This window comes from Aotus nancymaae, unplaced genomic scaffold, assembly GCF_030222135.1.
Source record: "Aotus nancymaae isolate 86718 unplaced genomic scaffold, 86718_ANA_hifiasm-v0.15.2.pri h1tg000040l, whole genome shotgun sequence".
Classification (NCBI taxonomy): Eukaryota; Metazoa; Chordata; class Mammalia; order Primates; family Aotidae; genus Aotus; species Aotus nancymaae.
The window spans coordinates 95,791,147-95,817,478 of record NW_026988454.1 but is presented as its reverse complement, the minus strand read 5'-3'; the positions used below and the strand labels follow the sequence as shown (position 1 = coordinate 95,817,478).

At 37.4% G+C, this 26,332-nt stretch overlaps 1 protein-coding gene and 1 long non-coding RNA gene across 11 annotated transcripts in view; one reads left to right on the top strand and one right to left on the bottom strand.

The window, feature by feature from the left end:
• Positions 1–21,555: 21,555 nt before the first annotated feature.
• On the bottom strand, positions 21,556–22,679 carry LOC110568136 (uncharacterized). The gene is made up of 2 exons (XR_002478464.2): positions 22,558–22,679; positions 21,556–21,780 (listed from the first exon to the last, which is right to left on the bottom strand). It is a non-coding gene; the product is annotated as an uncharacterized LOC110568136 (long non-coding RNA).
• Positions 22,227–26,332, top strand: part of FAM135A (family with sequence similarity 135 member A) — a 151,662-nt gene continuing 147,556 nt past the window's right edge. For 6 of the 10 annotated variants that reach the window (XM_012471879.3, XM_012471876.2, XM_012471873.3 and 3 more), the window contains exons 1-2: positions 22,227–22,420; positions 24,020–24,108. The gene's annotated coding sequence lies outside the window, so the exon portion shown is untranslated. The remainder of the gene's footprint in view (positions 22,421–24,019; positions 24,109–26,332) is intronic. The other 4 variants (XM_021670250.2, XM_021670249.2, XM_012471872.3 and 1 more) reach the window with 2 other exon arrangements.

Genomic DNA, 26,332 nt, shown 5'->3' with positions numbered 1-26,332 from the left:
GTAAGCTCCTCTCGAAATCCAAAATAGGAAACAGAAATAAGAGTCCTCTGCCTGTTCTGCCCTCACTTAGTTAGCACATGCAAAATTGAAACACATCTTTCCTGAATCTTTTCCTTTTCTCTTTCTTCTCTCTCCTTCCCCTTTTCTTCCTAGAAAATAAACAAGCTTTTCTTTAACTTTCCCTACATCCTATCTTCCTTCCCTTTTGGAAAGCAAGCTTTCTGAGTTCACTACCACGGACTGAGGGACATCCTTTCTATACTACAGGAGACGTCTATGTTCTAGGTCATCCAGGCTCAGCTCTGGGTATGTTAAGTAGGAAAGATTATGGAATTGATAAAATTCTCTCTCAAAACTTGTATACGTTTATTTTTTAATTTCAGAAACTATCACTTATCTTTATGCTTTATTCTTTCTGAAACATCCATTTCCCTGGTAGAATTTAGACAATAAATAAAAAATACAGAGGTGACAAAAGGAAACAAAAGGCAAATAAAGAACACAAATGTCAGGACCTGTTCACAGAAAAATGACCAATTTCAAACAGTTCTCCCAAGATTCAAAGAAACTAAAGGCAAGTTGGCCTTCCTTAAAAAAATAAAAAAAGATCCTGAAAGAATAGGAGATGAAAAGTGAGTCTGTGGAGCTCAGAGCTGAATAGATGCATAAAATGAAATTATTACAGAGGTGAAATTCTCATTAGAGTCAACAAAAGGTAAGACATAGATATGGATAAAAATACAGTCTAGGACAAAAAGAATAGCCTTAAGTAAATAACACAAAATGAATTGAGAAAGAACAGAGATAAAGATAAGAAAGGAGTTGGTAGATATGGACATTAAACCAATAATCACTGTCATGGAAGAAAAGAATATATAGAGTGGGAAAAATTCAAATATATAATTGAATATAATTTTCTTGAAACAAAATCTCAAATCTATAGATTACAAAGACAAAGCTTAGCCAATACCCTGAAAAGTTTGATGAGGGCTAATTAGTAAGATATTTTAAAAATGGACTTAGGGCAGCAGGTTGTAAGAAGTTACACAGCAGGAAATAAGGAGCACATGAACCAAGTCTTCCAAAATGAGAAAGAATAGGAGGAAATGATCTGAAGAGGTATTTAAGATCCTGGCATGTAGTAAGCCCACCCTGGTGTGATTGTTAAGAGGCCAGTGCTATAAACTGCCTAAATTTAGATCCCATCCCTGCCCTTTGTTACCTGTGTGACTAAAGCAAGTTATTTTGCCTCTCTGTGCCTCAATTTTCTTAATTTTAAAATGGGCATGATATTAGCCACCCACATAACAAAGTGACTATGAAGATTGAGAATTACATTTAGTCCTCTTTAAAAAATGCCTTGCCATATTGAGCACTATGAATTATTATTAAGTTCAACAGAGCTTGGTGATTCTCTGAAGGTGAGAAAGTAAGAGACAGGGAAGACATAAGATGATTCCTAGGTTTTAGGATGTGACAATCATAGTACCATTCACTATACAGAGAATACAGAACAAAGAGAATACAGAAGAAACTGTTTTGTTTTGTTTTTAATTCTCAATCGATATAGTTTGGCTGTGTTCCCAACCAAATCTCATCTTGAACTGTAGGCCCCATAATCCCCATGTGTAGTGGGAGGGACCAGGTGGAGATAATTGAATCATCACCATGTGAAGTGGGGGGACCAGGTGGAGATAATTGAAACCATGGTGGTTTCCCCCATCCTGTTCTCGGGATAGTGAATTAGTTCTCATGATATCTAGTGGTTTTATAAGGGGCTCTCCACCATTGCTCTGCACTTCTCCTTGCTGCCACCATCTGAAAAAGGACGTGTTTGTTTCCCCTTCTGCCATGATTTTTCTGAGGCCTCACAGCCATGCTGAATTGTGAGTCCATTAAACCTCTTTCCTTTATAAATTACTCAGTCTTGGGTATGTCTTTATTAGCAGTGTGAGAACGGACTAATACATCAATTATAGTGGATTCATTTTAAACATGTTAATATTGACATATCTTTGAGAAAACAGGTAGAGAGATCCTGTGGGCACCTAGAGATCACCTAGGGCTGAAGGCAGGTGTAGATGGCTTTAATGTGAGTGCAAAAGCCAGGAATGTGGATAAGATCTCCTTTGTGATGTACACAGTGAAAGAAGAAAAAGGGTGAGAACTGAACCTGTGGAACTAAGACCTGTGACAAAGGACCAGTGGAAAAATAAAGAAGAAGGGGAGGATAAATGATGAATCAAAGACACAGGACAGGCTGGGCACAGTGGCTCATGCCTGTAATCTCAGCACTTTGGGTGGCCAAGGTGGGTGGATCACTTGAGCTCAGAAGTTCAAGACCAAGCTCAGCTTGGGAAACATGGCGAGACCCCATGGGGGGAAAAATACATATATATATAAAATATAGTTGTATGTAAAATATATCTATTTATATATATATATATAAACAAGTACATTGGAGAGGCACAGATGAACAGGTTGGCACAGATGTTCAGGAGCACAGATGAACAGGTTGGCCTTTGTCAAAAGAAGCGCATTTCTACCACTGAGAGAAAACCACAAGGGTGACTGTGAAAGCAGGTAAATGTGTAGACTGTAGTTGGTAAAGCTAAAAGAGCTCTCTCCTGGTGCTCTCATCTATAAGGTAAAAGCAAAGCCATCTGTGGCTACATATGGAAACTCTGTGTACCAGTGAAGATTAGGAATAATGATAGAAGGATGACCAGAGGTGACCCCTCTCCCACAAAAAATTGTAATTACATATTGAGGGCCCAGCAGACATTGGATGAAGACTATAAACTCAAGTCAAAAAATTTTTCTGCATTTTTTTCCAGCAGCTTTTCCACTGTCCTGAAACAAGATAGAGAATCTAAGTGTTTGACATGGCTACTTTTGCCATAGAACAAAGAAGAAAATAATTAAATGTAGTCCATTTCAAGAGTTACCACAAGTGTAGTGTTAGCTTATAAGACAGAATACCTGGACCCTGTCTCATGTGTGCCTATTGTTTGCTGAAAGAATTTTAATCCTATAATAAAATCTCTCAAAATGTGTCATGGAAAGTATTTCCTAGAATTCTTAAAAACTAGTGAGAAGGAAGCTTGAATATGCTGATTAACACCGAAGCTAGTTACTGGAAGAGAAAAGTGAGGTTGAAAGATATTGTTTAATATCCTTTCAGCTACTCTAAAAGATTATATAACTGAATATAGAACAAGCTATATAAAGTACAAGGGTTAGTCAAAGAAACATCAGGCTAATATCTGAGTTTTCATACTTAGTACACAAGTCTAAAATATTTTTTACCCCCAACCTGAATATGGCTTAAACTTTTCATACAATGTACTACTGGCCTAATAGACATTTTAGAATTAATTATTGCAAGTAGTTCTTGTAGATAAATGCATTTTTATTTAACTTTAAGTAGTTTGTTTCATTGTTTTGAGTATAAAGAAGCAATCTCATCAATGACCATTTCAAAGATACAGTTTATTAAATATCTTAATCATTATTCATAAAGCATTATAGGATTATCAGTAAAGTTCCCTAATAGATAGTACTATTATTTTCACTCTTTCCAAGGAGTCAGTTGTCAATATAAAAAATATGTTTAGGGCCAGGCGTGATGGCTCACGCCTGTAATCCCAGCACTTTGGGAGGCTGAGGCGGGTGGATCACGAGGTCAAGAGATCGAGATCATCCTGGTCAACATGGTGAAACCCTGTCTCTACTAAAAATACAAAAAATTAGCTGGGCATGGTGATGCGTGCCTGTAATCCCAGCTACTCAGGAGGCTGAGGCAGGAGGACTGCCTGCACCCGGGAGGCGGAGGTTGCGGTGAGCCGAGATCGCGCCATTGCACTCCAGCCTGGGTAACAAGAGCGAAACTCCATATCAAAAAAAAAATATATATATATATATGTTTAGAGAATGGGTCAGTAAAGCAGCAATTTGAAGGATAATGAAGAATATTTGAATGACTGAAGGATAATTAATCAAACTGAGGCAAACAAAGGAAGTGAAAATGAAATAAAATAATGTCAATAATTAATATAAGAATAGTAAGGAGGATTTTATAAACAAACTGTTAAAAGCAAACTATTCACAATAAACAAACTCTGAACAATGAGTCTATGAGGAGCTGCTACTGAACTTTAAGTTGCTCAAACATACTAACTGTGGAAGAGCAGTACAAATGACAAGTAGGCTTCCCATCAAGCGAAACTAGAAAATCAAAATTTGTTTCCAGCAGTAGCACATCTTCAAGTCCTTCCTTTTCACTTCCTTCTTTGACATTCTTTGTCAAAACAAAACAAATCTACTTAAAAGGTCAAAGGCCACTGGAGAAATAGTTTATGATCAGAAAACACAAGTGTCCTGTGTCTTAAAGAGAAATACAGGTCTTGAAATGCGACAGATGAAAATAATGAATTAGTTAGAATTCATAGGGAAGGAACTTCATTCTTAACACTTGTCATCATGGTATTGTTTCTGTGGTATATTATTACTTCAGTAACTTCTTCCTGTAATGATCTAGGTTACATGTAGATATATATTTATCACAATAATCTGATGGCTGTCCAAAAACTAGTCACATGCATGACATCTCTACTTCATAACAGTAGGAGAAACTTACTCTAATCTGACTAAAGTAAAATATGATACATATACCTTTTTAATTCTGCAATAACCCATTTATCTTTATTATTAATAGTTAGATTTTTAAAGTTACCAACACGTATTTTTCTGAACTATATGCAGTCAGTACTTTGTCAGTTCTTTACTACTATGATCTGAAAAAGTTGCAATACAAAGAGAATAAGGATTACAATTATACTTGAAGATGAGAGTACTAAAAATCTATGATATGTTTGAAAACCTAGCAAATGGGTGACTCATTCTTTCGTTACTTTACTTGCTGCCTAGTAAACTAAACTGGGTACCTAAAATTCCCTTTCTGTTTATTTTCAACTTCAATTATATAGGCACAGTATTTTAATTATTTAGCCTCTATTGTTCTAGGTGGTTAGATTTTTCCACATCACAATTCTTCAGTTTCCATTGTATTATTTCCTGTTATAAGATTATTCAAAGGAGTTTTTTTTTTTTTATTGTTGTTTTTCAAAGGGAGGCAGACTGACCAGTTGTGCTTGGGGTTATTTCACAAAGCTAGTTCCTTCCTGTATACAAATTCACACACGCACCCATATTCACACAAATGCTGGCCCTAGGTAAGAAAATAAGGTTGCCAAGCATTTGAAGTCTTCAGACCATTCTTTCTTTGCCCCTCCTTTGGGGAGCACCACCTCCTCTTCAATTACTCTGCATCCTGTGTTTTCTCCTCTTCCTTACAAAGAGCCTGGTATCAGTCGCAGCTCCTGACACTCCTGAGTTACATGGCCTACTTCTGAGGCACACATAGACTTGGTAGCAAAGCGAAGGGAAGGGAAGTGGCAGACCTGTCTCTCAGCTGGTAGCTGCAATCTTTCTGGCACACCAGTGCCTCTCCTTCTTACAAGTTACATCCTGTCTGTAGACAGACTGGCCCAACAACAAGGTTGTATCTATTGAGGTTAAACTTGCCCACAACAGTGTTTGTTGGAGCAGAGAGGCAGAAAGAGTGAAAAACAAGAAGGTGAGTTCTCAAAAGAGTTAAAATCCACCCTTAAAAATTCTACATATGCTCAGTCAAGTAAATCCTCATGATTTTTTTAACTGATATTTTGTTCTAGAAAATAATGATAGTAACATATTCTAGAAAAGAAAAAGCTTGATTCAGCAAAACCTCATTAAGTGAGAGATATATGATTAAATGTTGATAACAAAACATTTTTTGAGGTTATTTCATATACAAGTTGAATGAAGTTCTAAATATATAGAATGACTGAATATATCTTTTAAGAAAATATGAAATAGGTGACTGGGTAGAGCTGAAAAAGAGGCATCCAAATAAATATTTTAGATTGTTCATTTCTTATATACTTGATTTTATGTATGAGAGTGTTTGTCATCATGATTCAGAATGAAATGACTTTGAATGGTATTTGCGGAATCACATTTTTTCTAGCCTGAGAAATAACTTATTATGGAAAAGTTGAAAAGTTGCTCTAATTTGCTAATATTTCAAAGCATCATTTATTTTTGCAGGGAAAGAACCAGAAAAATCAGTTCCAAACTTAAAATATCAATACTCATAGTTTAGCATTTAAAAAATGAATAACTACATGGCGTTATCAGTGATATTTTTAAAATTTATATTTTTGCTATGTGAACTGTTTAAACAAAGTCATAAGTATACCAAAGTGGGCTAACAGTCTTCCTTCCAAAATGTTGTCCCCAAATAATTTCTGAACCACATGATGGACGTTTGATACAGATAACTAAATTTTCTGTTATGTTTGTTTATATTTAATAGTAAAACCAACAGAGAGTGCTAGACTTTAGACAAGCATATCTTAGAAATATAAACTTACATGAACCTAGACAGAAATATCATCTCAAAGTACTTTTTTCTCTTAAACAAACAAACCGAAAAAAGCAAAGATTAGAGATGAAAGGAAGAAAACTATATTGAGCGACACTACATGTCAGCCAGACACTGGGATAGATGCTTTATATACCTTAGGTCATTTAATGTTTTAGTTAAGCAGAAGTTGTTTTAAAGTTGTGAAGGTGTTTAACTAGTTTTTCATTTTCTAAGTCAGCACAGCTTTTGACTCACCTGTTCACAATGCAAAGATTATTTGTTCTACCCTATGTTTCTGTTGCACAACCTTTTCTCTCTTTTAAAAGTCATTTATTGAATCATGATCTACCTCAGGCTTGATATGGTATAACCTCTAAAAGACTGGTTTAGTACTTCAGCTCGCCTTTCAAAATATTTCCAGTGCAGGCCTTCACTGTTCCAGGTACCTAATGAGTCATTTTCCTCTTGCCAGTCAACCAAGCAGGATCTCAAAACCTCCTTTATCTTTCTGGGTGGATACAGAGTCATTAAACTTAAATATGTCCTTTGCCAATAGACTTGAGGGTTGGGTTTAGTTATTAACTTGGTGAGTCTCCACCCAGCTAACTATTCTAGGAAATCATTTGGTGAGTCAGGCATTTTTGTATTCACATTGCAGCAGCCAGTCATCTGCCCTAAGTGCTGCAGCTGAAGACTGAATGTCCTGGAATGTTTGCTATCACATCTCCATTATGACAAAAGCATTGTGCAGAACAGATGAAAAAATGCATTGTCAATGGAATCTTTTATATTTGTTTTCCTTTAAGCAACATTGCCTTGTTTGTTATAAAAATCAATAAATATTTGTTCATTTCAATTTTGATGAGTCTGTGAGCTGTTACCATCGAGCATAGAGCAGCATCCTACTTTGGGATTGAGAAAGTGGGAAATCTAAAGTGAAAGTCTATGGTGATTAAACAAAACTAAAAACTGAGCCACTCCTCCCCCATCTGGTAGAGAAATTGTGACCACATGCCCTCTCTCCACTAAGAGGAAAGACCAGACTCACTGGTTCACTGGTATGTTTTCCTTATAGTAGACTGTGGTATGACAATGCCAAGTAATAAAATTTCCATGACATCCCTCTCTTGAGTTGATCCAAAGAACTTGGAGGGGAAAAGGAAGGGAGAAGATGTGAGGAGACACAGCAAGTTAAGCACCCATCTCTGCTTTTTCACAGGAACAAAAATGATAGATTCTTATCTACTCGGAAGGTAAGGATACTACTAATTGATAAAACAAAATGAACAAAGTTAATTTTTTAAATGTCAAGATGTAAAGAAAATTTAATCTTCTTTAGGAAAAAGAATTCTTCTTAAAATAAAAAAATGTGTATTGAATTCTTACTATGTAATAGGTACTGAAGCAAGCACCTTACATGCTTTTGCTCACAACAACTCCATAATGTTGCTGTTATTTCACCATTTTATGATGTATTAGTCTGTGTTCATGCTGCTGATAAAGACATACCCCAAGATGGGGTAATTTAAACAGGAAAAAGGTTTTAATGGACTTACAGTTCCACATGGCTGGGGAGGCCCCACAATCATGGCAGAAGGCAAGGAGGAGCAAGTCACATCTTACATGGATGGCAGCAGGCAAAAAGAGAGCTTGTGCAGGGAAACTCCTGTTTTTAAAACCATCAGATCTCATGAGACTTATTCACTATCACAAGAACAGCACAGGAAAGACCAGTCCCCATGATTCATTTACCTCCCAACGGATCCCTCTCATGAAATGTGGAAATAGTGGGAGTTACTATTCAAGATGAGATTTAGGGGGAGACACAGAGAAACGATATCAATGGATAAAGAAATTTAGGACGGTAACTTTCCCAGAGTTGCAGAGCTGAGCCAAAATTTAGATGACTTCATTGCATTTGTTTTTAAGCACCAGACTATTAAATTAGGTTTTGTTATTGTTGAAGAGCCAGAACTAATGGCAAGTATATTGTATGGCCTATACAGTAAGGAATTAAAAGAAAACTAATGCAACTAGCATGTAGCCTTACAATTTATGCTTTATATGTATAATACATATATATATAATGTATTAACAATAACTTGTTTTCATATTAAATTTTATCATTTTTTAGCAAAATCACATGATGAAATATTCAAAGTAATCATTCCAAGACAATGAGAAATAACTGTATCAAAACATAGCTAAAATTCATAATATAGGTAGCATCAAGATTCAGTTCCAAAAGAAGTGAGCCTACTGAAAGTTATAAAGTTTTAAAAAAAAGAGAGACAGTGTTCTCATTCAACAAAGATGGGTTGTAGTGGCTCAAATGTTCATTCTTCTTATCTTTTCACATATGTTTAGAATATTTTACATAGAAATATATTTATAAAAACATGAATCATTACCTATGCAGAACTTCTGGTCGTTATCCTTATCTTGATTATACCCTAAGGGACCTTATTTTCCAACTTTGTGTCTGAGCTCATAGGGAAAACCAGAAATAATAATATATGCTAGGTAGAAGCATAAATGAACACATAATTTTTTTCTGGGAAAATATAAGAAGACTATAGAGCCAGATGGTTCTTAGCAACAAATTCTTTTAGAATACCATGTGATATAACTAAAAAGAAAAAAACTTCCAAATTGATTTATCGGGTCTACAAATCTGATACCAACAGTTAACAAATGTGAAAACAAACAAAAAACACCAACCAAGGGAGAGGACTTGAGGAAAAAGAGAGTAAGAGAAAGAAATAAAAAGAAAGGAAATTAAACCAAAAGAGCAGTTATGGCTATAGATGAAGTAATGTTAAATACAATTTTGCCAAATCAAATTCAAAAATGTATTAAGGCTGGCAGTGGTGGCTCACACTCGTAATGCCAGCACTTTGGAAGGCCAAGGCAGGCAGATCCTTGAGTCCAGAAGTTCGACACCAACACAGGAAACATGATGAAACCCCCATCTCTACAAAAAACACAAAAATTTTCCAGGCATGGTGGCACATGCCTGTAGTTCCACCTATTTGAAAGGCTGAGGCAGGGGGATCAGTTTGAGTCCAGGATGCAGTAAGCCAATATCACGCTATTGCATTCTAGCCAGGCGACAGAGCAAGGCCCTGTCTCAAAACAAAAAACAAACAAACAAAACATATATTAAAAGAAAAATCTGTTCCTACCAAGGAAATTTTAATCTCATGAAATTAAAGGATAGTTTAATCTAGAAGACTAGACATAACCACAAGGCATTTATAGATCAAAGGAGAAAATAGAGATAGGTATCAAAAGGATGTCTAATAAATTTAATGCTAATCCTCATTTTTAAAACACCCACAGTACACTAGAAGTACATGGATATCTCCCAAACATGACAAAGAATATTATTTATTAATTAAGGAAACACTAGCTGCTATAACTTATAAATTCTGAAATTCTGTAGTTTAATAAAATATGTTGATTTCTTATTCCTCTGTTGTTCAACCAGTGGCAGTTTCAAGGAGGTGAGGACAGCACAATTTCAGAGTGCTATGTAGGAAGTACTGTCTACAAGATCAAGACATTCAGGCTGATGGAGCCTCTAACATCTTCATTACACAGTTTCTTAAGCTGCCCTTAGAATTAGCTTCTAACCAGCAAACAGGGAACAAAAGGAGAACATATATGGGACATTTTTAATACAGATTAGGTCAGAAAGTGGCACTCATCACTTCCACTAACATCCCACTAATTAGAACTTAGCATATTTTTGCTTCTAACTGCAAAGAAGGCTGGGAAATGTAATCTTTCTGTGTACCAGAATGAAAACTGGGTTTGGTGAACAGCTAGCCAGTCTCTGCTGAATCTATTCTACTGGTTATCACATAGTCTTTTTTATTCTTCTTCCTACACAGAGCTAACCTCCTTCTCAAAAGAGACAATTCAAAATCCCAGCCAGTCACTATGTCCAGCTCAAAATACAAGATCTCCAAGTGATAGTGATGTACAGTTTTCTCTATCTGATAAAAATGTGGCCTTATAGTTCAGCAACATATCAATTAAAATAAATTATCTGCACAGTTCCCTCTCCTGCATACAGATGCGCGTGCGCGCGTGCACACACACACACACACACACACGGGGGGGAGAGGGGGGGAGAGGGAGGGAGAGAGAGAGAGAGAGCGAGCGAGAGGAATACTTAATACCTTTTAATTTACTATTTAAAATTATTTAATTTATCAACTTCCTTTGTTTGGTGTCAACTTCCATTAGAACTTAAACTCCATGATAGCAGGTTTTTGCCTCCCCACCCTTCGACTGCTATATTCTCTCAGTGCCTACAAGTAAATAATTGTTAAATAACTATATATCTACATTGCCCAAAATAAGCATGTATTGTATGAACAGTAAAAATTTTAATTTTAAAACAAACAGAAATGTAAATATCTTGGGAAGTGGTTAAGCATCATTCACATCTTGGTTTCAGTTTCCCAGATCTCACTGATAGAAATGAATCACCACTCTTGGAGCTGGGGTTTGTATAGAAAGGGAAAGAGAGTAGGATGGTGGAATGTAGGACTATGGAGAACTGAAACGGCATGAAGACACTGGTCTGCAAGACAGCAGAAAAGGGGAGTCAAGAGGTGAAAGACAGGATCAGAAAGAAAGGTGAGAGAGTAACAAACTTTGGTTTGAGCCACAAGGGTAATTAATTAGTTAATTAACTAACTGATTAGGAACTTGTAAACTCCTTCATTCAATAGTACCATATTGATTTTTATCTGCCAAAACTGTGATGAGTATTTGAGATTAAAAAATGAACAAGAGACAGAGCATGACCTTGAGAAACTCATACCTAGTTTTGGGAGACAGAACATAATGTGTATATGAGTGTGATGAGGGAGGTGTGAATGGAATGTTATGCCAACACAGAAAGAAAGCAATTAACCAGGCCATGGCCAAGTGGAGGACAGATCCAAGACAAGTTTCAGGAAGAAAGAACCTGAGTCTAGAAGAGAAGATAGCATTTGTGAAGGTTTAGAAGTGAAGGAGAGAAAGGCATAATGCATTCAGAAGACTGGACTTTAGGGAGTGAGTAAGGGGGTTGGAGATGTTAGTAGGGGACAGATTGTGAATGTTCATTCTTGTCCAGCTCTAATTCCTTTAAGTCACCAAGCTGTCCCCCCTGCCACACACGCATACCCTGCTACATAAAAGGGGAGTTCTACTTCTTACATATAACTCCTTTTCATTTTTAGTCTGTCTCATTGTTTTGGTACTTTGGAAATACTCTTGTCTAAATATCAACCTTGATGCCCACTGGAAAGAAACTGTTGTCCTCATCTCTGCAAAAGCTTCCTCACGCCATCCTATTCATACTCTCCTTCTGGTTCCATTTGCTCCAGAACACTTTATTTCCCTCTGCCAATGTTACTCCCATCCCAGATGCAGACTTTATAAGCCTTTATAAGCTTTGCTAAGACATGTGTACTTGACCCTAGACAGCCACTAAAGAATTCTAATCATAAGCATGATAACATAATAAAATTTGCATTTTATAAAAATCACTCAGCAGTGCAGAAGATGGCTTGGAAGGGCATAAACTAGGAGCAGAAGACATTTAGAGTAAGTTTGAAAAAATAAGAAGGGCTGATATTAGGCTTTGTTATTATCAGTAAAATAAAATATAGTTTTAGAGAAATGACTGTTCATATCAGTCATAACTGAACATATCATTCCAGGAATGTTAAAGATCTGTTTATTTGTCTTGTGAAGATAAAGGGAAAGGTGAGTAAATAATAGTATCTTCATTATAATTTAAAAATCATCTAACATTAAATTTTATGCTCTCTGCCTACATATAAGGCAAACTATTAATTTATGTGAAGGATTCATTAAACTGATTTCAGAAAGGTTGTAATTTTATTACCTTTTATTTTACTTTATTTTATTTGTCTTTATTGTATTGTGTCTAACAAGACCAAAAATAATAAATTAACTCTTTAAGGATAAAAAAGGTAAGTGGGTTATATCTGGATTTTTTTCGGAAAGGCTCAGAATTTTAAATTAAATATTATTTTAACATGTATCCTTAATAAACTGTTTCATAAATGAGATAAGGTACCTGAGAGTATAAAGAATATTTGATTGGAGGCTGCTTTGTGCAAAGCACTCTGCAGATAGAAAGAAGAGTAAGAGTTGTTCTCTGCCTCAAAGAAACTTTTATATAGTATGTATCCCAGAAACACTCAATTTAAGATACCTTCTTAGCCAGGAGAGTATAGGTGAGGTGTTTGTGACTATCTCAAAAATACAAGCACTATCGACAAAATATTCAGCTTCTAGACTGGGAGCTTGCAAAGAATTGAGCAGACCAAACTGGGCCCATAATCTACCTTATTCATCCTCTCCTGCTTAATGAAATATCCTGAGAAAATATCAAAGGCATATAGGAAGAAATGAAAGCAATAAAGTGATTAGAACTGACAAGGTTATCTTAAACAGGAGAATCACAGACTGATGGAGCCTATGACATTAGCATCTTTTTCACAACACAGAAGCAGCTGAGGACTCTGGTGATTAATATGTCCTGCATAGATTCATGCAGTTTAGTGACAGCGCTAGAGTTTGAATCCAATTCCCCAAATTGTTAATAGTCTCTTCATTTTACCTCATTGATGGGTAGAAGAATAGACCTCCCCAAACAATATGAAAAAGCAATTATTTTCTGCATTTAGATATAGTCCAGCCCAAGTCTTCTCTAATTTATAAAAATATCTTAGAGAGAAAGGAGAGTTTTTGAAAAAATATATATTATTTTAATCTTTAATCCCTTCTACTTTGCTATTCTAATACTATAGCAAGGACAATCTAAAGTAAAAATTCTCTCTTTTTTTTTTTTTTTTTGGAGACAGAGTCTTGCTCTCTGTTACTCAGGCTGGAGTGAATTAGCATGATCTCGGCTCACTTCAACCTCCATCTCCTGGGTTCAAGTGATTCTCATGCCTCAGCCTTCTGAGTAGCTGGGACTACAGGCGTGCATCACCATGCCCGGATAACATTTTGAATTTTTAGTAGAGATGGGGTTTAGTCATGTTTCCCAGGCTGGTCTCAAACTCCTGAGCTCAGGCAATCTGCCTGCTTGGCCTCCCGAAGTGCTAGGATTAGAGGCATGAGGCACCACACCCTGGTTAAAGTAAAAATTATCTAAGAAATTGAAAGATACCCCAATGTTGATTCTAAGACAATGGAAATTTGTGTTCTTTAAGTCCTAGCACTGTGCATAAGAAAGTAGAAGGAATCTTAGGCAGGGGTTAAAGTGAGCCAAAGTGCCAAGACTGAAATATGATCGATTTAACTAAGGCAAAGGTTAAGATGGAAAGGTAGGTAAGTAGGTGCTAAATTGTGAAGGGTGTTTAAAAAAAAATCAAATGAACATCTGCTCAGGCTAGGATGGAGTAACAAGGGCTGTATTTATTAATACTACTCTGTGGGTCCCCCACTTCCTGCCCTAAGCAACTACAAAAACAACAAGTGTGTGTGTGTGTGTGTGTGTGTGTGTGTGTGTACATAAAGTTTTATATATATATATACACACACACATAAAGTTTTTCTAGAGAAAGGCTATCAGGCAAGGAAAGACAATAATGCCTCAGAAACAGAAAATAAGAGGAATTCTATAATTGCTTTAATTTACTGCATGGAGAAAATGGATCAGGGAGGGGAATTCAGACAAAGCCTGGTGATCCCTGAGTTGAGAAAAAACTGGAAGTCAGAGGAGGCCATGGTAGGTAATGTTTGCAGGGTAGAGTAGAGGAGTGGTAACAGCTATATAGAGAAATCCAGAGATCTGCAGAAGATCTCCCAGCTGGGTACTGAAAAGTACATTTATGTAAAAATTCTATCTGAAGCTGGGGGAAAGAAACATTTGAAAAGAATTATTGCAAACAATTCCAAGTGCTCACACAGGGCTGGGTATAATGCCGCTTCCTACCAAAGAGAGTGGAAAATGTCATAACTCGTAAGACATCTAATACTCACAGAGTTGTGCCTCATAATAGGGAAAAATCAAACCTAGACTAAATGATGCTTTTGTCCTATGTACCAAAGCATAAATGCAAGATCTGGAAGACTTAAACTGTTTCCAAGTGACTTAGCTGCACCCCATGACAAGTTTAAGAATATTTATAGGAATATGAAAATGTCAAAAACCAGCAAGGCAAAATGTACAATGTTGGCCATTGAATCAGAAATTATATGGAATTCAAAGAAAGGGGAAAATGTAACCCATCATAAGGAAAAAAAAAACCCAAATCATTGACATTGACCCAGAAATGATAAAGATGACAATGATAAAGATGACAAGGACATTAACAGTCATAACTATATCATATAATTAAGAAACCAGAGGAAATACTGAACATGTAAAATAGAGACTTAAGTAGTACAAAAAAGACATAAAATTCTAGAGCTGAGGTCAGTAAACTCTTTTTGTGAAGAGTCAGAAAGTAAATATTTCAGGTTTTGCAGGCCACTTGAAGTATTTTTTACAAAAACTTTTTAAAATGTAAAATCATTCCTAGCTCTTGGACTATACAGAAAAGGGCCATGGGATAATTGTCCCAGGGGTCGTATTTTGCTACTTCCTGTTATAGAAGGTAAATCTACAATATCTGAAATGGAAAATACATGGAATATAATTAATAGCAGAGTACACATGTAGAAGAAAAGTGAACTTGAAGATATAACAATAGAAACTATCCAAAATGAAACACAGATTAAAAAAAAAACACTAAAGAAAAAAGAATAGAGCTTGAGTAAGTTACAGGACTACTATAAGCTAATATATGCATAATTATAGTTCCCAAAGGAAAGAAAAAATATTTGAAGAAATAATGGCCAAAATATTCCAAAATTTGATGAAAATCTAAACCCATAGATCCATGAACCAACAAACCTTACACACAAAAAAAGTGAAGAAAATTATACCAGGGCACATTATGGTTAAATTGCCTTTTTAAATGGATGAAGAAAACATTTTAAAAGCATACAGAGGGGGAAAAATAGGCACATTGCACAACTAGGAATGAAAATAAACAGCAGATTTCTTGTTGGAAACAATGCAAGCAAGAACACAGTGGAGCAGCATCTTTAAAATGTTGAAAAAAAAAAATCACTCTAGAATGCTATGCCCTGTGAAAGTATCTTTCAAAAATAAAGATATAGCAATGGCATTTTGAGACATACAGAAGCTGAGAAAGTATATATCACTAGCACACCTACATTCTAAGAAGTGTTAATCTAAGTCAACACTAAAACACAAAGAGCACTGGAAATGATAACTATGTGGGAAAATACAAAAGAATTTCTCATATATTTATATTTCTTCTAAAAATAATTGATCAATTAAAACAAAAAAAATGCATTTGAGGTTTATAACAGGTGTAGAAATAAAATGTATGACAACAGCCAAAAAGGATGGGAGTGGAAAATGGAAGTATAGTGTTGTAAGGTTTTTGTATGTAAAGTGTGTAATACACTTGACATTGGATCATGATATTCAAAAACTGTATATGATAAACCTTAAAATAACCTCTGAAATACCATAAAAAGAGCAATTGCTAATAAGCCAACAAAGGAGATAAAATTGAATCATTAAAAAATATTAATGCAAAATAAGTTTTAAAAAAGAATAAAAGAGGAACAAAGAACAGGTAGTACAAATAGAAAACAAGCAACAAGATGATATGTTTAAACCAAAACATATCCATAAATACCTTAAATATAAATGGTATAAATATATCAATTACAAGCCAGAGATTGAGACCTCCAAGAAATCCACTTTAAATATAAAGACACAAGTAGGTTAAAAGTAAAAAGATAGAAAAATCTATATCATAATAAGATAAAGCAAAATAAATCTGGAATGACTGTATTAATATGATGCTAAGTAGACTTCAGAGCAAAAAATTTCACCAGGGAAAATGAAGGCCATTTCATAATGGTGAATTATTTACACAAATTCATTGACAGGACCTAATTATCCTAAACAAATATACTTAAAAAAATAGTGTCAAAATATATGAAGTAAACATACATAAAACTACAAAGAAATGGATAATAATGCCTATTTCATTAAAATTTTGTTATAAGGAGCAGAAATAATGTATATTAAGTATTAAAACTAGCACTCAGCAGATGATGAAAGTTCAAGATGCTATCTACCATTACTAGGATCAGAAAACTAAAAGATATTATGGTAGTTTATGCAATGCTTAAAGTTTTATTCAATTTTTTTGTTTTTGCTGTAAAATGTAGATTTAAAATCTACAAATTACCTTCGTTTCCATTCACATTGTACCTTAAATCCTTTTCTCCAGTCTCACCAGAAGAGATGCTCCTCTTTTTGTTTAAGTTTGACTTTTCCTTGGACTACAGAAGCATTTTGAAACAGAGCAAATATTTTGAAAGAAGGGTCAGACAAGACATGGAAATGGAATGGACAGGAAACTTAAAAAAGGGAAGCATCAAATATAGCTGTGTTAGACATAAACATGGGAACAGTAGACACTGTGGACTACTGGAGGAGGAAAGGAGGCAGTGTGGTGTGGGTTGAAAAACTACTTGTTGGGTACTATGCTCACTACCTGGGTGCAACAGATCCCTGTAACAAATCTGCACATACATCTTCTATATCTAAAATAAAAGTTGAAATTAAAAAAAATATATATATATATGGGCTGGGCGCAGTGGATCATGCCTGTAATCCCAGCACTTTAGGAGGCTAAGGCAGGCAGATCATCTGAGCTCAGGAGTTCAAGACCAGCCTGGGCAACATGGCGAAACCATCTCTACTAAAAATACAAAAATTAGCCGGGCATGGTGGTGCAAGCCTATAGTTGCAGCTACTTGGGTGGCTGAGAAGGGAGGATTGCTTGAGCCTGGGAGGCAGAGGTTGTAGTGAGCCAAGATCACACCACTGCACCCCACCCTGGGTGATAGAGTGAGATCCTGTCTCAAAAAAAAAAAAAAAAATATATATATATATATATGTATATATATATATATATATATATATATGTATATGTGCATGTGTGTATCTTTACACACACACATCTATAATGATTTTAAAAGATAAGGAATTGAAAATGGAACAAAGAAAAAAAAATATATATATATATGGCTGTGAGGTTCTGGGCTTAGTAAATGGGAAGGGAAGGAATATTGACAGAAACCAGAAGCTTGACTGAGAGATAGATCTGTGTGTGAAGGAAGGCAGGATGAGTTTGGGATACATTGAATAAAAAGTTATAGCAGGATAACAGGAAAAGTGATACAGTCTGATATGAAGCAGAAGATATGTGGCTAGAATTGGCTTAAAGATCAAGACTCAAGATGTAAATGCATGAGTCATAGGAAGAGTGAGAGAGTTGCCCTAATGTGTTTCCTGCCAAAGAGCAAATGATAATTAGTATAAATATTACATTTAAAAACAACCAACCACGGTAAGCTTCAGGCATATAAAGAGAATAATTCAGAAATCATTTCATTGCTGTCACTTGATACTAGTTAATTATACATCACAGGAATGATTCAGTGGGTTGGTGGTAGGAGGAATGTTTTCTGTCTGACAGACTGACTCCAATGATCCAAGCAGACACGCTGTCTTTCGGAAACCTGGGTAACCTGAGTTGCAACCAACAAAAACTACTTTTTTGTAAATGAGAAAACTTTTATTTTTTTTAACTGAAGGATTGCCATTACAAGAAAGGAAAACTTGGTAACTGAGTTCTATATCATGGTTTGTCCAGAAAGGCCACACAGCTATTAAATCATGAAATAGACCAGGCGTGGTGGTTCACACCTGTAATCCCAGCAGTTTCAGATGTCAAAGTGAGTGGATCACAAGGTCAGGAGATCAAGACCATCCTGGCTAACGTGGTGAAACCCTGTCTCTACAAAAAACACAAAAATTAGCTGGGTGTGGTGGTGCGCACCTGTAATCCCAGCTACTAGGGAGGCTGAGGCAGGAGAATCACTTGTACCTGGAAAGTGGAGATTTCAGTGAGCCGAGATGGTGCCACTGCACTCCAGCCTGGCGAAAGAGTGAGACTCTGTCTCAAAATAAACAAACAATCAAAATCATGAAATATTACAACACTGTGTTATGAAGTAATACATTTGCCCTTCTGGTTTGTAGCTGTTACTAACCCATAAAGGAAGTCCTATAATGAAACTTTGTTCTGCTTAATCTTATATTTGTTGTTAAAGTAATATAACCTCCAAAAAAACTTACCCTTGTGTACTGTGGGCACTCACCCAAGTATCTGCAAATGATAAAATCTATACGTTGCCTGGAGACAAGAGTGAATGCCCTAGAAGGAGGTTTAATACTTTATTAATACTTATCATACTTTATATATTACAGAATACTCTAATTCCAAAAGAATTCAGAATTCCTTTATGAAATGCCAAAAATAATCACATTGTTGAAAAAAGTTGTGGAATAACTTTGACTATATCTCATTTATAATTTTCAGATAATGACCACACTTACAACTGGAATATTTTTAAAATCATAAAGCCCAGTAAGGAAAAAGCAAGCTTATTTTTTTTTTTAGTAAATTAATGTTTAGCAAATGACAAATATGAGACATCCTTCATGAGGCTATTTTCAAATTTACAATATTCATTTCTTCCACTATCTCAATCTCTAGCTGAATCAATATTGTGCAACTGAGAAAGGAAGAGATAACCTGATCTTTGGATTAAGAGAATACTCCAGTTAAAAGGGTTTAGCAAACATTCAAAAACACTCCATGCTAAAGTTAAATTATGTAAACCAAATACAAAATAGAAAGGATTCCAAATCTTGCATTCCTTGAGCACAACATAGATTGAAAAGGACACATATAACATTTTAATGTACATTAAATGTGACACAAACTGTTTATTTTTAAAAAATTTATTTAACTTTAGGTACATACTATATCTGGCATTTCTCCCCATGTTATTCCTCCCCACCCCCTGATGTCTCTCCCCTACCCACCCCAACTGCCCCCAGTATGTGATGCTCCTCTCCGAGTCTACGTGTTCTTATTGTTCAACACCCACCTATGAGTGAGAACATGCGGAGTTTGGCTTTCTGTTCTTGTAAATGTGACAGTAACTGTTTATTAGCAGCATAATGGGTGACACAAAACCTGGGAAGATAAATACGGGAAATTTAGAATCAGGAAATTTCTAGAGAAATTTCTAAAGGAATTCAAATTCTACATAATGTGATTATCTTCTTATATGTGAGAGAAAATAGACCTAGAGAAGGTAAGAGACTCTCAAGATAACACAGTATACTGTAGACTCTAGAATTAGAACACAGGTAATCTGACAATTATATCAGTGTGTGCTATACTCTCTAGTATCTGTACCTCAGTAGACACCATGAATTTTCTTATTTCTTATGTTTTTGTTTTTCTTTTTCTTTTTTTGAGATGGAGTCTCACTCTGTTGCCCAGGCTGGAGTGCAGTGGCATGATCTCTTTTTCTGTTTTTTTTTAGTTCCAGCTGTGTCTTAGGAGAATATAGTAAACAACCAACTATTTGCATTTCCACATCCATGCATCCCTAAAACACACAGTGTGCCAAGATTCTTTCTCTGTTCCGTGTTCTTTTTATTCAAATCACATTCTTAACTCATCTGCTATGTGCCAGGCAGTGTGCTAATCTTGGAAGATACCAACATGAATGAAAAAGAACTTGGGTGGAGTGTTTGCATTATTACCCTATGATGTAATGTGTATAATGCAGAGATAAATGCACAGGGAGCTACTGGAGCTCAGAAGAAGCATGAATCCAACTTTGGGAAGAGGTCATGAGTCAGGAAAAACTTTCCGGAGAAAACAACTCCAGAGAATTGAAGTGGAATATCTTGTGGTGGCGTTTGGGAGGAGTAAAGGGAAAAAGATTGCTTGAACAAAAGCTATACAGTAAGAAACTGGTCTTTGTGCTGAACTAAAACCAAGACTTCCGTGCCACTGGTTGCGGAAGTGAGGCTGGAGAAGTTGACAAGCATCATGGTGAGCCTTCTAAAAAAAGTCAAATCAGTTCAACCATTATATATATATATATATATTTTTTACTGCTTATGTTTGCCAAATACTGTGCTAGTTACTGAGGGATATAATGAAGGTTAAGGGTCACTCTAAACTCTCACAGTTTGCAATCTAGAAGGGGTAGACAGGAGGGAAAAAAAAGTTCTGCTAAAGAGTTAAAATTGGAGTAGGTACAGGGTTGTCTGGGAACCCAGAAGAGGTGCACTTAACTAACCTAGAGATTTAGGCAAGACTTCCTGGTAAGTATCTATTGACAGAAGAACATAAAATAATCTCTTAAAGAAATAAGAAAATGCACCTGGGTGCAGTGGCTCACCCCTGTAATCCTGGGACTTTGGGAGGCCGAGGCAGGCAGACACTTGAGGTCAGGTGATCGAGATCAGCCTGGCCAACATGGCGAAACCTCGTGTCTACTAAAAATACAAAAATTAGCTGGACGTGGTGGCAGGAACCTGTAATCCCAGCTACTCGGTAGGCTCAGGCACCAGAATCGCTTGAACCCTGGAGGCAGAGGTTGCAGTAAGCCGAGATCACGCCACTGCACTCCAGCCTGGGCAATAGAGCAACACTCTGTCTCAAAACAACAACAAACCCGGTACAAAGACAAAAAACAGTGGTTAAAGTATATATTCAAAACATGTCCCCCAAATGGCCTAGGTTACAAGACATCACCATTACTTCCAAATGAATGCACAAAGCTTTCTCCTTCTAATTCATTCTTATTGTGGTAAAATATACATAACATAAAATTTTCCATTTTAACCATTTTTAAGTGCACAGTTCAGTAGCATTAAGTCCATTCATTGTTGTGCAACCAACACCACTATCGATCCTAGATTCTTTTTCAACACAGGAATCGTAGCAGAGATTTTCCTTTCATTAACTCAGCTTTAGCAACATACCGAACTTTATGCACCACAAAAGTTTCTGCCGGATAAGGTTCAGAAACAGGGAAGAGTGAAATAAATCGATGAACTACTATCTTTCGTGGGCTTCTGTTAATGGAAGATAATAGCGAAAGGGTTCACTTCATCAGTCCCTTCCCGGCCTTTTGGGCTTCATAAACCGAGAAACAACCAGATCAGCACCCACACCTCCAGAGATGCAAGGACCGGGTCCCGAAAGGCAGCTGTCCCGCCTCAGCGCAGAATCCCTTTCCTAATGCAAAAATCGACTAGCGCAGGAACCGGGCTTTCTACCGGGGACTGCACAGAGGAGCTAAAGAGAGAAAAGGAGAAAGAACATTTTGAGAAAAACAGCTAAAGTTTTGGAACTCCCTCTTTTTGTCCCCTTCTTGCTCCCTACTCTTTATCCACCTCCAAGCTTTATCCCTTAAACCCACAGCCAAGCCCCTTTTCTTGGACGCGCGCTTTTTATTGACGCAAACCTCCCGTTCTCGCGGGAACTTGGGAACGGGTGCCGGGTAGGGCGGACAAATCTCTCTAAATCTCAGTTGCCGCTGGAGCTGGAGGGGCCGCTGAAGCTCCTGAAGGGCGGGGCACGGAGCTTGAAGGGGCGTGGCCTAGTCTTAGAGAGGGGAGGGAAGAGGCGGGAGGAGGAGGTGAGAGAGGCCGGGGGCGGGGCCGTTCGGCCGGGGACCTGTTGATCGCAGGTATTGCCGGCTGGCCCGGGCTCCCTCGGGACTGGGGCGACTGCGCATGCTCGCTGGCCGCGCTGGGCCAGTAGCCGAGCTGCGGTGACGAGCCGGCTCCGTCGTTGCGGTGTTGCGGTTGCTGTGATGGCGATGTGAGGGGGCCCAGGGCGGGATGGTGCTGACGCGGGTAGGGTCATCATCTTCCAGCTGGACAACGAGCTTCTCCGTCCGACAGGCGGGGGAAGAGGCCGAGCTGGGCGAGAGGTAACCCCCTAACTGTCCCCTCAGCTCCCCCAGCTCCCGACACCCACCCACGACCCCTCCCTCCGTCCCTCTTTCCCAGGGGCCAGGCAGGAAGCGGCCTCCTCCTCGTCCGCCGCTCGCCCGCCGCGGCCCCTCACCCGACTGCTGGCGGTCGGAGCCTGGTCCCGACCCCGCTGAAGGTCGGTGGGGACGGCGGTGCGGAGCGCTCTGAAGGAGGCTAGGGGCCGCGGCGCGCTGCTCTCCCGGTGCCCGCGGCCGCCCCTGCCCCTGCGCGCGTCCCTGCCCCTGCGCGCGTCCCTCGACCCACTCTTCCTGAACCTCGCGCCTGGCGAGCCTCCGCCTGCCCTTCACCCCTGCTCCGTCTTCGTCACTCTGTCCCTCCTTTACCAGCTTTCGTGGTTCTGCTTTTTCATCCCTCGCCTCCCACGTGCCTTTTCGCCCGGGTGGTCCCACCTTGGCAGCGTATCTCTGTGCTACCATCCGTAAACTGGCTTTTCCCTGTCCGGAGCTCTTTACTCTGGCCGACTAGGTTTCTCACTCATGTTACTTCCATAATTTCTTCCTTGGTTTTATTTTCCTCTCATTCACCTCCTTTCGGTATTTCCTCCTGGTTCCCTTTTTGTTAGTTGCAAAATTTTTGCTTTAGCATCAGTTTGCTCTGGAGTTCATTCCATGCCCCATCTTACCTTCGGAAACCTTCACTCCCTTCGCTTTCCTTTGGTACCCTGCTTTATTGCTTTCTGTCTAATAGCCCCTGTTCTCTCGTCCTTTTCCATCCTGGACCCAATGAGACTCTAATCTTAATTTTTTCCCCTCTAAAACTCTTCCCTCCCCTCCCCATTTGTCCCCTCCCCATTTGTAAGTCAAGCCTCTTAACTTCATTCCTTTTGTTTTACTTTTTATTAAATCTCTGAAGACTTCTTTCTGACATACCTTCTAGTCCTTACTGCTTTCTGCCACTCAGTGTTTCTAATTCATCTTCCAGTTTAATAACATTTCTTTTCTTTACCGGTTGGATGTATCATCAAAAGAGTGACAGTAGGAATAAATCGGTTACACTTATTGATTAAAGCTTTAATTTTTAAGAATTATGTTTACCTGACATACCTGGAAAAGCAACTTGAGTACAGACTTTATGAAACTATAACGGGTTAAGACTTGTTAAAGCTTGACCTGCAAACATACACTTAAAATTTGGAAATTTTCTTGTCCTCCATTAGGTGTAGCTGTCCAAGAACTAATCTTAAATGAAATTTAACAGAATTTCTTTTATAAAATGTACTATTAATTCGTTTTATATATTTGGTATTGCAGTTGATAGCATAATTTTTCTGAGAGTCTCTGTTCTCCAATAAATGCATACAATTTCTGCTACCTGTAGAATTAGTGTGTTTACAGGAGACATACGTGAGAAGTATTAAATTTTTTAATTGAGCAAAAGAACTTTCTAAATAGTTTTGTAATTTTTTTTCCTCCGTTGCATTGTGTTCAAGATTTGGCTTACATAAAACTTAACTTTCCGTAAATAATGGTATAGTATCTTATTTTGAAGGCATCTGCTGAAGCAATTATGTTCAGTGAAGTTTGCCTTTATTGTAGGATTGAAGATCAACTGGATTATGTATTTCATTCTGGAATCTCAAAGCAGTCCACAAACAGTAAATTCTTCCTTATGTTGTCTGTGTCAGGTAGGAATTAAGTTTTCTTTTTCTGTTTTAAGAAGGGAAATACCAAGGCAAAAAAAGTGTAGTTCCTTATTCAAACTGATTTAAAGCAAAACTAGGAGGCTCTGGTGTCATCAAACCACACTTTTAGAAGAACTAGCAATTATTGTGTATATTAAGAGGTGATGCACTCATCAGCTTTTAAGATTTTTTTTTAATGATTTTTCAAATGCAAATAGAGATAACCGCTGCTTCCCAAGGAAGCTTGCACTTCCTTCACAGGCAGGTCTTTTTATTTTTAGGCAAACATTCATTTAAAAAAGTAAATGCCTACAAATTCTTGCTGGCAATTTTAGTGAGTTGATTCCCGTGCTCTTAGAAATTAAATGAGGATTTGTGGTGGACAGCAGGCAGAGGACTAAAATTTCTAGTCAGAAGATGTGAGCTCTTATGATGACTCATGACATTAGTTTGTAAAACCCACTTAACCTGTGTATCTCAGTGTCTCCAAAGTGTGGGTAATAAAGGTGGCCTCCCAGTATACTCTCTCAATAGCAAAGCAAGCCCTAATCATTTAAACATGCTTTGGGCCACCAAGACAAAAATTGCTATATAAATACTTAGTTTTTATCTCTTTAATTTTAGACTATGTAGTAAGAGTATAACTGACTGCTTAAATCCCAGATCAAACAGATTTCTTTTTTAAATTTCAGACTTCTGTGAAAAGTCTAGTAGAATGCTAGTGAACTGTGGACTAGCATTGTACTAGACATTTCTAATGTACTAGAGTTTTCTAATTAGTACATTAAGTAATGTTCATACACAGTGAAACAGACACTGCAGCATTCAGTATGTAAAACAGATATGCCCTTTGTTTGCCATGAGTTGACACTGAAAGGAAATGTAAGAGTTGCATATACATCTTTAGTTACATCTGTAATTTTCTGTTTTATATTTTTATTTTGGTTACATCAAATAAAACTTTATTTTGTTTACATTAAATCCTTGTTGTGGGGGCTGTTTAGGGGATAGAAAAGGCAAAGGATTTCCTTTGCTTCGATTCTGGGTATTAAGGAAAAACTACTTAACAGTGAGTTTTTCGATATGTACATGTGCGCATTTAAATAAATGGATGGAGATGAGGGCATATAGATTTGAAGTGTTTTTTCATGAGTTGTTTGTCAGGAAGAAGATTTAGAAATGACTAGGAATAAGGCGGGGTGTGGTGGCCCATCCCTGTAATCCTAGCACTTGGGAGGCTGAGGCAGGAGGATTGCTTGAGGCCAGGAGTTCAAGAGCAGCCTGGGCAACAGAGCGTGACCCTGTCTTAATTAAAAGAAAGAAAGAATTGACAATAAGAAGCAGAATGATGATATAGAAGAAAGTATTCTTAATGGACTCAATGGTTTTCCAGACAAGTTGCAAAGCACAAGTGATGAGGCAGGTCTAGGTTTTTCAGAAGGAATAAAGTGAAACAATCCACAGTAGGTTTCACATTTTATTTTTAAAGATTGGCAGTCGTTAACAGGTACATGCTTGGTTATTGATGATATGCTAAATTTAAAATAAATCTTAGCCTCTTTTTTCTTAACAGAAATGTAAAAGTATCAGGCATATTATACCATTAAGAGACATCTCCTACTTGAGTAACCCTTTAGGTAGTTCTTATTTTGATGAAAAAAAATCAATGAACTATCTCTCAACCAAGAAGCCATTCTGAGAAAATTATAGCATATTTCCTTTTATGGCAATAAGTCTCTATCAGATCATCCAGAATATAGAACATATTTCTAAATTATATTGTGAATATATTGATAAGAGTCTGGGACTTTTTTTTTAGACAGAGTCCCACTGTGTTGCCCAGGCTGGAGTGCAGTGGCACGATCTCGGCTTACTGCAGCTTCTGTCTCCTGGGTTTAAGCAATTCTTATGCCTCAGCCTCCCAAGTAGCTGGGCTTACAGGCCCAGGCCACCACACCTTGCTGATTTTTGTATTTTTGGTAGAAACCCCATCTGGTTTCACCATGTTAGCCAGGCTGGTCTCGAACTCCTGGCCTCAAATGATTTGCCCACCTCGGCCACCCAAAGTGCTGGGATTACAGGCATGAACCAGTATGCCTGGCTATAGTCTGGGACATTTCTGTTAAGTGTTATGAAATGTTGTTTTGCTGCAGGTCTTAATTTAACCGGTACTAGAACAAGTATTCCTTTATTGAAATGCCCTTGAAGTTGCCTATAGGATGCAGCT